Source organism: Protopterus annectens, chromosome 10.part0 (assembly GCF_019279795.1).
Source record: "Protopterus annectens isolate FY-2018-M chromosome 10.part0, PAN1.0, whole genome shotgun sequence".
Taxonomy (NCBI): domain Eukaryota; kingdom Metazoa; phylum Chordata; order Ceratodontiformes; family Protopteridae; genus Protopterus; species Protopterus annectens.
In genome coordinates this window covers 346,998,270-347,012,302 of record NC_056744.1, presented here as the reverse complement: position 1 = coordinate 347,012,302, position 14,033 = coordinate 346,998,270, and the positions used below count along the sequence as shown (strand labels likewise).

Sequence of the window (14,033 nt, the reverse complement as noted above, 5' to 3'; positions counted from 1 at the left end):
ATAGCATTGTTTTATGCAGTTTGCTCCAAATTCCTGCAAAACCACCAAGAGATACATTTTAACTTTTCAAATGTTACAGCAGCATTTGTGCTACACATTTTCTTATGCATTTAACTGGCACATTGTTACATTACCTCCTCATAACTATTCAGCCCCACCTGCTCCACTTTTGTTTCACAAATAAAATCTGTTTGAGTAAAACCCCATGTTCCTGCCACCCCACATGATTAAACTTATCCCATTTATATCAAAGCTGGACAGCTGCACACTGCCCACAAACCAGATGACAGCAGTCTGCATGTTATGGGTTTTGGTCACTTAGTAGCATGTACATTTTTTGTTGTTGTGGTGGTGAATAGACAGTGTATATCTTGTACTTATGTTCCCTGGTAGTGAATAAAAGAGATCCTGATAAAATAATACACTCACATACTTCCTAAGTGAGGGAATACAATTTCTTAGAGAAACAAAAGTGAAACATTAAACCCAGTGAAGTAATTTGTAGGAAGTAATTCCATAATTTACATTCTGTGAGACCAGATGAGTACTGTTTCATTGGTCACTGCTTGCATTCGCCTAATAGTTTTTAAGGCAGTGTTATTGGTCGAATGAACATTTTGTCCAGTGGTGGAATTCACTGATTTGTTTTACAAACTGTAAAATAAGTGAGAGTAGAGAGTAATGCTGTTTTGTTTTAATGAAAGTTTCGGCATTAAGGTTTAGTGTGAGTGTTTGCAGATTAGGGTTAGAATACCGGCTAGGAAAGGGAATAGATGCGTACTGTGTGTGCGTGTGTGTGTGTGTGTGTGTGTGTGTGTGTGTGTGTGTGTGTGTGTGTGTGTGTGTGTGTGTGTGTGCGGGCGCGTGTGTCTTCAGCAGTGGTACTGTCAGGGGAAGGGTGTTTGATACTATAATGTGTAGGGTTGGGGTTAGGAACAGGGATTGTGTTAGGGTTAGCACACGAGTAAGGTGGTGCAGGGGGTCGAGAATAAGCTCAACCATGAGTGAGTTTTCACTGTTACAGGAGATGCAGTTGTTGCAGCTGACAGCAGTACATGTGGGGCATAGAGGAAAGAAACACACATTTGCAAGTCTATTTAACTGTTAATGCCATTGTTAGAATGGTGTCACTCTTTATCAGTCATGCTGTTGTTAATGCCATTACAGTGACACTGCTGCCTTTTTTGGAATACTAAACAGAAACCCATTCAGAAAAGCTTAGAGCTACATAGAAACCTTTTTACAGAAAATTTCTGCATTGCATTAAGACTTTCCAATTCACAGTCGAGTTTGTCTCTGAAGTTTTCACCTTGCAGAGCCTTCAACATGCAGAGTAGTCTTGCAGGCAAACGTTTGTGGGTCACAGATCACTTAACTGAATAAAATTTCACATCACACTGTCAAACGATATTGGTCATGCATTCAGTCCTATGGGAGTATTTGAGGTGCAGGTAAATACAACAAAACTATAGTTTTTTGTGTGTGTGTGTGTGTGTGTGTGTGTGTGTGTGTGTGTGTGTGTGTGTGTGTGTGTGTGTGTGTGTGTGTGTGTGTGTGTGTGTGTGTGTGTGTGTGTGTGTGTGTGTGTGTGTGTGTGTGTGTGTGTGTAAAGATAGAAGATAGGTAGAAAAAAGTATCGCATTATCAATACATCCTAGTGCTTATGGACCACAAATAGACCTGTGAAACAATGACTGAGATTTTCTAAAAAGTAAGGTTATGTATAGGTTAGTGAAAAAGTTAAGGTGTAAGAGAAAGTAAAAGTTTTGTGAAGCTCCTCATTTCAGTAACTGTCCATGGTACTGGTGGCCTGTACAGCCTGTGGCCTCTCTGTTAGTTCTAGGTTTCATAATCTGGCCCCAGTCCTAAAGGAATTGAATAGGCCTGATCTGTACATTTCACTGCCTCTTGAGCCCCCAAGATGAATGGTGTATAAATCACAGTTTTTTTTGTCTTATCACAGCTATATCATCTTTCCTTTCTCTCTCTCTGTCTCTTCTCCTTCTTGAAACTTGAATGTATTAAGTATTTTAATCATGTCTTCCCCTGTGATATGCAGAAACATTGTATGCTACCTTGTAAGGCTTTTCAGCTCACAGTTAATGCTAAATTAAATGTCTGATTCAACAGGTTCATTCCTGAGAAACATTCACATACACACATACACTCACATATGCACACACGAACACATACACAGACTGAGACAAACACACACACGCACCCACATGCACACATTCACAGACATGAACACACTCACACACAAACACACACAGTGGCGCACACACACACACACACACACACACACACACACACACACACACACACACACACACACACACACACACACACTCTTACTCACACACAAGATGCCTTACCTCCATCTTTTATCTGTACAGTTAGAAACAGAAACAATTCACTCCGCACATATCATTGGAGGGCATAGTTCTGCACCACAAAAATGTAGCATACAGCACACTTAATGTTTTTGGAATACTATCTTACCCCATACTTCAGTAATTTGGTTGTCTATGAATCCTAAAAATCTGCAAGTAATGTAAATGGGGGGCACACCAAGAAGGTCATTTGCACAAACTTCTCCCATGAAGAACCACATTGCATTTCAGGCTCTGACCCACACTGCCTAGAGCACACTGTGGTAATGCAAGGCAGCAAGGCAGGGTCTACAAATCAAAACAGTCTTGAGACAAAGGGAATTAAGGGTGCTATTTATACAATATATGAAGCTTGACTGGTACACAGTAGAATAGTATACCAAAGCTATTTGCTATGCAGAAAATATGCCACACTGTGGGATAAGACAGTGTGTTCTGTGATATCCCACTGTGTAGGCATAATATTCTATGCATACATCACATATGCGAGTGATCCCCTCCCATGTGATACATGATTCAAAATCACTCCCCCAGCACCGTAGTACTGGCTGGTGCCAACAGGGTAAATTGTGAGAGTCCAGCCACGTAGACTCCTGTTAACATGTTGCTCAACATGCAGAACTTAGCAACACAACAGTGCTGACAAAAAACCCCACAACACCTAGGAAAATATTTACTGGCAAATGAACTGCCTATGGTACAGGCAAACATGCTACCATAACCGGATTTGCACCACTAAGAGTGGTGCTGGTGAGCTCCCACCCATGTGAACTCAAACAGCACAAGAGTCCCTCAGTACCATATAACCCGAGCTCTGCTATCATGCTTAAGGAGTGTACGTCTTAAGAAACACCCACAGGTATGATGATAAGGCACAGATCAGTGGAGAATTGTAGGTTAGGTAGGTATTACTGCTGTAAATACTTTAGGTGCCATCCATAACACTGCAAAATAGGAGGAATTGAAGTACAAGGGAGAAGCTGCTTTAAAGTACGGCATGCCCCCAGTAGTGAAGGGAAAAGTTACACAACAGCATTCAGAGGCATATGCAATTTACCCCTCTCTGCCTCTTTACTGCTCTAAATGCTTATGTAATTGTAGTAACTGTTGTTTTTGTAGCCTATTCACAGAGCTTGAGTATTAAGATAATTGACACAGCCAAGACTGCATGTATTGAGGGCATACACTGATTGCCATTTGCCTTTGTTTTTACTTATGTAATCACCCTTCATGTTTAAGCATTCTTGAGTGTCTAGTGTTACATCAGTGCAGTCGTACCACTCCCACTCTGCAGAGTTTGCCTTAACACTGGTTTACAGTGGGCTACCTTTACTTTTAGTTTCTATCTTTTAACAGCCACAGCAAAACCCTGCCTCAAGCCATTTGTTTAGCTTGTTAGAGTAGCTGTACGGAATCACTGAGTTTGAGAAGGCCCAAACTGATTGTCTCCCACTAACATGAGAGGTATATCCCGCTTTTCTCCGCTTTTACTTGCAATTCTTCAGCAATACCCCATATCTACTCATTTAATCCCACTGCTCTCTTCCCACCTTTAAATGACACCACAAACCCACTTAAAGATACAGCTACATATCAGGACAATTTCTACAAATTCACGCAACCTAAACCATCCATCCCTCCTCACTCATTCACTCACTCAGTGTCTCTAAACTGCTAATACAACACCCACCACAGTACTCCTGACATTGTCTTTCACACTCAGCCACTCTTTGACTGCGCAGCAAATGACGTCCCTTCCTTCCCTTTGCTCTACTCTACTCCCTTCCTTCCCTTTGCTCTACTGTACTCCCTTCCTTCCCTTTGCTCTACTGTACTCCCTTCCTTCCCTTTGCTCTACTGTACTCCCTTCCTTCCCTTTGCTCTACTGTACTCCCTTCCTTCCCTTTGCTCTACTGTACTCCCTTCCTTCCCTTTGCTCTACTGTACTCCCTTCCTTCCCTTTGCTCTACTCTACTCCCTTCCTTCCCTTTGCTCTACTGTACTCCCTTCCTTCCCTTTGCTCTACTGTACTCCCTTCCTTCCCTTTGCTCTACTGTACTCCCTTCCTTCCCTTTGCTCTACTGTACTCCCTTCCTTCCCTTTGCTCTACTGTACTCCCTTCCTTCCCTTTGCTCTACTGTACTCCCTTCCTTCCCTTTGCTCTACTGTACTCCCTTCCTTCCCTTTGCTCTACTCTACTCCCTTCCTTCCCTTTGCTCTACTGTACTCCCTTACCCAAATAACTCCCCGCTTGAAAGAGCAACCAAATTTAACTCGTACTTCACTGACAGCATAGCTGCCCTCACCAATTAATCCTTTCCTGACTCCCCTGAACTCAAGTCTAACCCCATCCACTAATACCCCCTCCCTCACACTGAAACTAGTTGCCACCTCCTTCCTAAAAAGTATTATCTAGTCTTAAACTCACCCTCTGTAGATAATTTGCCTGCAGAATACCTCAGAATCGCTGCTAACATCATTGCCTATCCAGTCTGCATCCTTATAAATGGCTCAATACAGAAATACTATATGTCTATCATATGGAAAAAAAATGTTATACCATCCCTCTCCACAAAGGTGGCACTTCTACTGAGATATCAAATTTCAGATCCTTTGCCACCTTATCCCCTCTAAAAAATATAGGAAATGTGTTCATAAACTTACTCCAGCATCTGTTAATGGAACAATTACTACCTATTCTCAACAAGGTTTTAGACCTGCCCATAACACAACTACCTTTCTAGCTTTTACAGATAACAGAAATAAAGCCAGGAATAGAAGTAAACTCATATATTCCTTATTCCTAGATGTAGCAAAAGCTTTCAACACTGTATCTCATAAAAAAAAAAAAAAAAAAGAGTATCTCACAATCTACTCTTCAGCGGTTTAATAATTACTTGTCAGAACACTAGCAGGCAGTCAAGCGGAATTCTACCCTTTCCCGTTACCTACCCATCACCACAGGTGTAGCACAATAGTCTATCCTCGGTCGGCTTCTATTTGATATTTTTTATAAACATTCTTCATACTTCTGCACAACAAGCACCCCTTGTATAGTATGCAGATGACTCCACCCTTATTTCCATCTCAGACGACCTAGAAAATGTAGAAAAGATTGCAAAATGTGCCTTTAACTCTGTTAAAAACCAACTTTGTAGCTACTGACTTCTTCTTAATCAAAATAAAAACAAACTCTTTTATTTTTCCCCAGATCACTTACTCATAAGAAAAATAACTTTAAGATCACATGAAGTAGTACCCCATACAAAACTGCTCGGGGTTACAATAGATGACAGCCTCAACTATGACATCTACGTGCAGAGAATGCTATATAGAAACAAAAAAAGTCCTTACTGCATCCGCCAGTCACTCTTACCATTACATACCTACTCCCTTGTCTATTATATGGTTCTGCCATCCTGACGTACCTCCAAGCACCCTAAAACCTAAACTAGAATGGTGTTACAACAAGGTAGCTAGATTTGCATCTCATAAGAGTCACAGATCACATTACTGTTCTGCACTAAAAACTCTAAATTGGCTAGAATTATCCCACAAACTAAATTATACCCAACGTCTCTTACCAAACAGAATTTATATTTAATCCCACTTCCTGCCCAGCTATAAGTACAATTCTCCAACACTGCCTCCCAAGTCATCATCTTCAATCTTCTGACAAAAATCTACTTGACATCTATAAGCCTTACAGAAACTGCGGTCAAAGTCTGTACTCACACTGTGTAGAAACGTCTGGAATACAACCCCTCCCACAATGTGGGGAATACATAACATTCATTTATTTCACCTGAAAATACAGAATTCCTCGCTGAGTGCTGGCTTTGCACTTGTTGCTCTCCTGGCTACCATTTCAGCTCACTCTTTTCTAATACCTATTTAAATCCTGTCTTTCCTTTTCCTTGGTTTATTTCTCTTATTTTCCTCACTCTTAATATTGCTTTTATTCATTATTTCTCCTGCCTCCCATATCCATCCATCCACAAACCCTTTTCACATTTTTGCACATGGGGTCGGGGTGTCACTTGAGCAATGACAATCATCTGGAGCCAAGGTATACACCACCATGTGGCCAGCCCTGCCGTGGTAGTTCTTCTACATCATACACTCACATGCACACTCACACCTATAGCCAGTTTAGAGTGTCCAATCCACCTACTGCACATCTTTCTAATGTGGGAGGAAACCCACGCAAACACGGGGAGGACATACAGACTCTGCACAGCTGCCTCCCATATCTACTCTACTTATTAATGCTAGCAAATACTTTTCTCACTTTCACCTCTCTTCTTCTCCTCCTTCTTATTCACCGCTTCAATTTTTCCACTCTGACATATGCTTTATGAGAAATAAGCTCTCACACTTATAACATGAGGGTGCTTAAAATGCCAACGTATGGCACCACATATCCTGACCTCTTGAAACAGTGGCAAACTATGAACCTTAGTCTTGGCTTCGACTATATGCAGCTGTTGGTGGAATTTTTTAAACCAATGTAATAATGTTTGCTGAGAGAGACAAATAAATTACAACATCTCATTCAGAGCCAATTCTCACCTGAAGTTATTGGTGAGAAACTGGACACTCTATATGAGAACATACAGAATTTTGAGAGAAGGCTTCAGTTAGCTAAATGTAAGAAATTACAATGAGACCTGGGTGAGTTTGTTGATGGGAACGTGTTCTCATGGCCTAGGTCGAAGGAGAATACAACCTCTAAACAGTGGCATGATAATGCAGAGGATAGCCCTGCTAATGAGACTGGGGATACGACCAGCACTCATCAATACAGAGTCAATTGCAATGTTTACTGAAGCTTTGCATATAGAACAGGATCCAGGATGGGCTTCACAGGCTGTGTCTGTTCTTTTACGTGAAGTGCAGGAAGTCTGTAAACATAGAGGCATCATCATGATGGCCTTAGTACATCAAACCACACAGAACATAGAGAACAAACAGTGCCATGCAGTCTCTACTCAACAAGTGGATTTTTCTCTTGCAGGTCACTTCCCATTCTTACAGGGGAGTCGTGAGGCAGAACAAGGAGCCGATCAAGGCGCGGACGACTATGGCAGAGATACCAGTCAGCAGAGAAAAAGGACAAGGTAAACAGATGGAAAAAGACCCAAATGACTTAGTTATAAACATCTCTTCACTTATGTTAACTTCTGAACAAAATAGCCACTTTAATAGAGGGCTTTCATTTATTCTGATGCAACATTCCAATATGTCTGAAGTAATTATAGACCTTAAAATGTTTGCTAGGAATCTGTCTTTAAGAATACAGTTTGCTGATTGTTTAGAAACATGTGAACCCTTTAAGAAGAATAGCACATTTATTCCTGTGACTGACTCCACCGTTGAGTTGTTTACTACTATTTGTGAGAAACAGGTACGTTTAGAGTATGAGAACGGTTTTAATAACAGCAGATTTAATCTGAATGAAGGTGAATGCCGTGCATTGATACAGTTAAAAGAACTTTCTGCAACAGAAATACATCCCTCTGATAAAGTGGAAAGTATTATTGTGCTAGACAGGACTCACTATTTGCATAATATGATGTATTTACTGTTTGACTGTGAAGCCTATGTTCAGTTGAAGAGGGGACAGGTTGAGGTGATTATGGAAAGACTTGCTTTCTTTTTATTTGATATGTACATGACCAAAGTTATTGATGGAGATCTTTTTAAGTATTTCTCTGCTGAGCTCCTGATTATACTGAGTTTATATGTTCTCTCCAAAGTCCACAAAAATGTTGTTGACCCACCCATGCATCCTATAGTGTCCAGTAGAGGGTGGGCCACAGAACTGCACTCCATTTATGTGGAGAAAATATTACATATTTTTATTAATTCGACTACTACAATATTGAAGGACACAAAATATTTTTTGCCTGAGTTATTCCCTATTATGAAGTGAGTGCAAGATAAGACTAAGTTGATTTTTCTAACTTTAGATGTGAATTCTTTGTTCACGGTTATCCCCAATAATTGGGGGATAGAGAGCATTAGAACCTTTCTGTCAAACAAAACAGGTTTAGACAATAAAAGTATTAGTTTGGTGTGTAGTTTATTAGAATTGATTTTAGAAAATAATGTATTTGTTTTCAGTGAAAGGTTCTATCTACAGAAGGTTGGCGTAGCGTTGGGCACAGCTTGTGCGAACAGCTATGCCAACCTGGCCTTAGCACAATGGGAACAGGAGAATGTTATGCTGAATAATGTATTCTGTAGATACATTCTGACTTATAAGAGGTTTGTGGATGATATTTTTGTCTTGTGGGATGGACCTGCTGAAGAAGCCATACGTTTTGTGGACTACCTGCACACCACTACGTCATTTCTAAAATTTAGTTATAATTATTCATCTGGTGTGATAGAATTTTTAGATGTTAAAATCAGTAAAAGTTTATTTGGTGATGTTAGGACTTATATATATATATATAAAGCCATGTAAGAGGAATGCTTTTTTACACAAAAGGGAGTTAGCATCCCCGTCATGTTTATAGAAACATTGTGAAGGGTCACGCAGTGAGAATAATGAGATTATATAATAATGAAGAGGATTGTGAAGGGTCAAGTACTGAGAATAATGAGATTATATAATAATGAAGAGGATTGTGAGGGGTCAAGCAGTGAGAATAATGAGATTATATAATAATGAAGAGGATTGTGAAGGGTCAAGCAGTGAGAATAATGTGATTATATAATAATGAAGAGGGTTGTGAAGGGTCAAGCACTGAGAATAATGAGATTATATAATAATGAAGAGGATTGTGAAGGGTCAAGCACTGAGAATAATGAGATTATATAGTAATGAAGAGGGTTGTGAAGGGTCAAGCACTGAGAATAATGAGATTATATAATAATGAGGAGGATTGTGAAGGGTCAAGCACTGAGAATAATGAGATTATATAATAATGAAGAGGATTGTGAAGGGTCAAGCAGTGAGAATAATGAGATTATATAATAATGAAGAGGATTGTGAAGGGTCAAGCACTGAGAATAATGAGATTATATAATAATGAAGAGGGTTGTGAGGGGTCAAGCAGTGAGAATAATGTGATTATATAATAATGAAGAGGATTGTGAAGGGTCAAGCACTGAGAATAATGAGATTATATAATAACAAAGAGGATTGTGAGGGGTCAAGCAGTGAGAATAATGTGATTATATAATAATGAAGAGGATTGTGAAGGGTCAAGCAGTGAGAATAATGAGATTATATAATAATGAAGAGGATTGAGAAGAGTCAAGCACTGAGAATAATGTGATTATATAATAATGAAGAGGGTTGTGAAGGGTCAAGCACTGAGAATAATGTGATTATATAATAATGAAGAGGATTGTGAGGAGTCAAGCACTGAGAATAATGAGATTATATAATAATGAAGAGGATTGTGAAGGGTCAAGCACTGAGAATAATGAGATTATATAATAATGAAGAGGGTTGTGAGGGGTCAAGCACTGAGAATAATGAGATTATATAATAATGAAGAGGATTGTGAAGGGTCAAGCACTGAGAATAATGAGATTATATAATAATGAAGAGGATTGTGAATGGTCAAGCAGTGAGAATAATGTGATTATATAATAATGAAGAGGATTGTGAAGGGTCAAGCACTGAGAATAATGAGATTATATAATAACGAAGAGGATTGTGAAGGGTCAAGCAGTGAGAATAATGAGATTATATAATAATGAAGAGGATTGTGAAGGGTCAAGCACTGAGAATAATGAGATTATATAATAATGAAGATGGTTGTGAGGGGTCAAGCACTGAGAATAATGAGATTATATAATAATGAAGAGGATTGTGAAGGGTCAAGCACTGAGAATAATGAGATTATATAATAATGAAGAGGATTGTGAGGGGTCAAGCACTGAGAATAATGTGATTATATAATAATGAAGAGGATTGTGAAGGGTCAAGCACTGAGAATAATGAGATTATATAATAATGAAGAGGATTGTGAAGGGTCAAGCAGTGAATATAATGAGATTATATAATAATGAAGAGGATTGTGAGGGGTCAAGCACTGAGAATAATGAGATTATATAATAATGAAGAGGATTGTGAAGGGTCAAGCAGTGAGAATAATGAGATTATATAATAATGAAGAGGATTGTGAGGGGTCAAGTACTGAGAATAATGAGATTATATAGTAATGAAGAGGATTGTGAGGGGTCAAACAGTGAGAATAATGTGATTATATAATAATGAAGAGGATTGTGAAGGGTCAAACACTGAGAATAAAGAGATTATATAATAATGAAGAGGATTGTGAAGGGTCACGCAGTGAGAATAATGAGATTATATAATAATGAAGAGGATTGAGAAGAGTCAAGCACTGAGAATAATGTGATTATATAATAATGAAGAGGATTGTGAAGGGTCAAGCACTGAGAATAATGAGATTATATAATAATGAAGAGGATTGTAAAGGGTCAAGCAGTGAGAATAATGAGATTATATAATAACGAAGAGGATTGAGAAGAGTCAAGCACTGAGAATAATGTGATTATATAATAATGAAGAGGATTGTGAAGGGTCAAGCACTGAGAATAATGAGATTATATAATAATGAAGAGGATTGTGAAGGGTCAAGCAGTGAGAATAATGTGATTATATAATAATGAAGGGGATTGTGAAGGGTCAAGCACTGAGAATAATGAGATTATATAATAATGAAGAGGGTTGTGAAGGGTCAAGCAGTGAGAATAATGAGATTATATAATAATGAAGAGGGTTGTGAGGGGTCAAGCACTGAGAATAATGTGATTATATAATAATGAAGAGTATTGTGAGGGGTCAAGCACTGAGAATAATGAGATTATATAATAACGAAGAGGATTGTGAAGGGTCAAGCAGTGAGAATAATGAGATTATATAATAATGAAGAGGATTGTGAAGGGTCAAGCACTGAGAATAATGAGATTATATAATAATGAAGAGGATTGTGAGGGATCAAGCACTGAAAATAATGAGATTATATAATAATTAAGAGAATTGTGAAGGGTCAAGCAGTGAGAATAATGAGATTATATAATAATGAAGAGGATTGTGAGGGGTCAAGCAGTGAGAATAATGAGATTATATAGTAATGAAGAGGATTGTGAGGGGTCAAGCACTAAGAATAATGAGATTTTATAATAATGAAGAGGATTGTGAGGGGTCAAGCAGTGAGAATAATGAGACTATATAATAATGAAGAGGATTGTGAGGGGTCAAGCAGTGAGAATAATGTGATTATATAATAATGAAGAGGATTGTGAAGGGTCAAGCACTGAGAATAATGAGATTATATAATAATGAAGAGGATTGTGAAGGGTCACACAGTGAGAATAATGAGATTATATAATAAAGAAGAGGATTGTGAAGGGTCAAGCACTGAGAATAATGAGATTATATAATAATGAATAGGATTATGAAGGGTCAAACAGTGAGAATAATGAGATTATATAATAATGAAGAGGATTGTGAAGGGTCAAGCACTGAGAATAATGAGATTATATAATAAGGAAGAGGATTGTGAAGGGTCAAGCACTGAGAATAATGAGATTATATAATAATGAAGAGGATTGTGAGGGGTCAAGCAGTGAGAATAATGTGATTATATAATAATGAAGAGGATTGTGAAGGGTCAAGCAGTGAGAATAATGTGATTATATAATAATGAAGAGGATTGTGAGGGGTCAAGCACTGAGAATAATGAGATTATATAATAATGAAGAGGATTGTGAAGGGTCAAGCACTGAGAATAATGAGATTATATAATAATGAAGAGGATTGTGAAGGGTCAAGCACTGAGAATAATGAGATTATATAATAATGAAGAGGATTGTGAAGGGTCAAGCACTGAGAATAATGTGATTATATAATAATGAAGAGGATTGTGAAGGGTCAAGCACTGAGAATAATGAGATTATATAATAATGAAGAGGATTGTGAAGGGTCAAGCACTGAGAATAATGAGATTATATAATAATGAAGAGGATTGTGAAGGGTCAAGCACTGAGAATAATGAGATTATATAATAATGAAGAGGATTGTGAAGGGTCAAGCACTGAGAATAATGAGATTATATAATAATGAAGAGGATTGTGAAGGCTCAAGCACTGAGAATAATGAGATTATATAATAATGAAGAGGATTGTGAGGGGTCAAGCACTGAGAATAATGAGATTATATAGTAATGAAGAGGGTTGTGAAGGGTCAAGCACTGAGAATAATGAGATTATATAATAATGAGGAGGATTGTGAAGGGTCAAGCACTGAGAATAATGAGATTATATAATAATGAAGAGGATTGTGAAGGGTCAAGCAGTGAGAATAATGAGATTATATAATAATGAAGAGGGTTGTGAGGGGTCAAGCAGTGAGAATAATGTGATTATATAATAATGAAGAGGATTGTGAAGGGTCAAGCACTGAGAATAATGAGATTATATAATAATGAAGAGGATTGTGAAGGGTCAAGCAGTGAGAATAATGAGATTATATAATAATGAAGAGGATTGTGAAGGGTCAAGCACTGACAATAATGAGATTATATAATAATGAAGAGGATTGTGAAGGGTCAAGCACTGAGAATAATGAGATTATATAATAATGAAGAGGATTGTGAAGGCTCAAGCACTGAGAATAATGAGATTATATAATAATGAAGAGGATTGTGAGGGGTCAAGCACTGAGAATAATGAGATTATATAGTAATGAAGAGGGTTGTGAAGGGTCAAGCACTGAGAATAATGAGATTATATAATAATGAGGAGGATTGTGAAGGGTCAAGCACTGAGAATAATGAGATTATATAACATTGAAGAGGATTGTGAAGGGTCAAGCAGTGAGAATAATGAGATTATATAATAATGAAGAGGGTTGTGAGGGGTCAAGCAGTGAGAATAATGTGATTATATAATAATGAAGAGGATTGTGAAGGGTCAAGCAGTGAGAATAATGAGATTATATAATAATGAAGAGGATTGTGAAGGGTCAAGCACTGAGAATAATGAGATTATATAATAATGAAGAGGATTGTGAAGGGTCAAGCAGTGAGAATAATGAGATTATATAAGAATGAAGAGGATTGTGAAGGGTCAAGCACTGACAATAATGAGATTATATAATAATGAAGAGGATTGTGAAGGGTCAAGCACTGAGAATAATGAGATTATATAATAATGATGAGGATTGTGAAGGGTCAAGCAGTGAGAATAATGTGATTATATAATAATGAAGAGGATTGTGAAGGGTCAAGCACTGAGAATAATGAGATTATATAATAATGAAGAGGATTGTGAAGGGGTCAAGCAGTGAGAATAATGAGATTATATAATAATGAAGAGGATTGTGGAGGGTCAAGCACTGAGAATAATGAGATTATATAATAATGAAGAGGATTGTGAAGGGTCAAGCACTGAGAATAATGAGATTATATAATAATGAAGAGGATTGTGAAGGGTCAAGCACTGAGAATAATGAGATTATATAATAATGAAGAGGATTGTGAAGGCTCAAGCACTGAGAATAATGAGATTATATAATAATGAAGAGGATTGTGAGGGGTCAAGCAGTGAGAATAATGAGATTATATAATAATGAAGAGGGTTGTGAAGGGTCAA

At 37.9% G+C, this 14,033-nt stretch overlaps 1 protein-coding gene across 1 annotated transcript in view; it reads right to left on the bottom strand.

The window, feature by feature from the left end:
• LOC122813116 (flavin-containing monooxygenase 5-like) overlaps positions 1–14,033 on the bottom strand; it is a 263,343-nt gene that overhangs the window by 13,699 nt on the left and 235,611 nt on the right. The gene's annotated exons all lie outside the window — the stretch shown is intronic.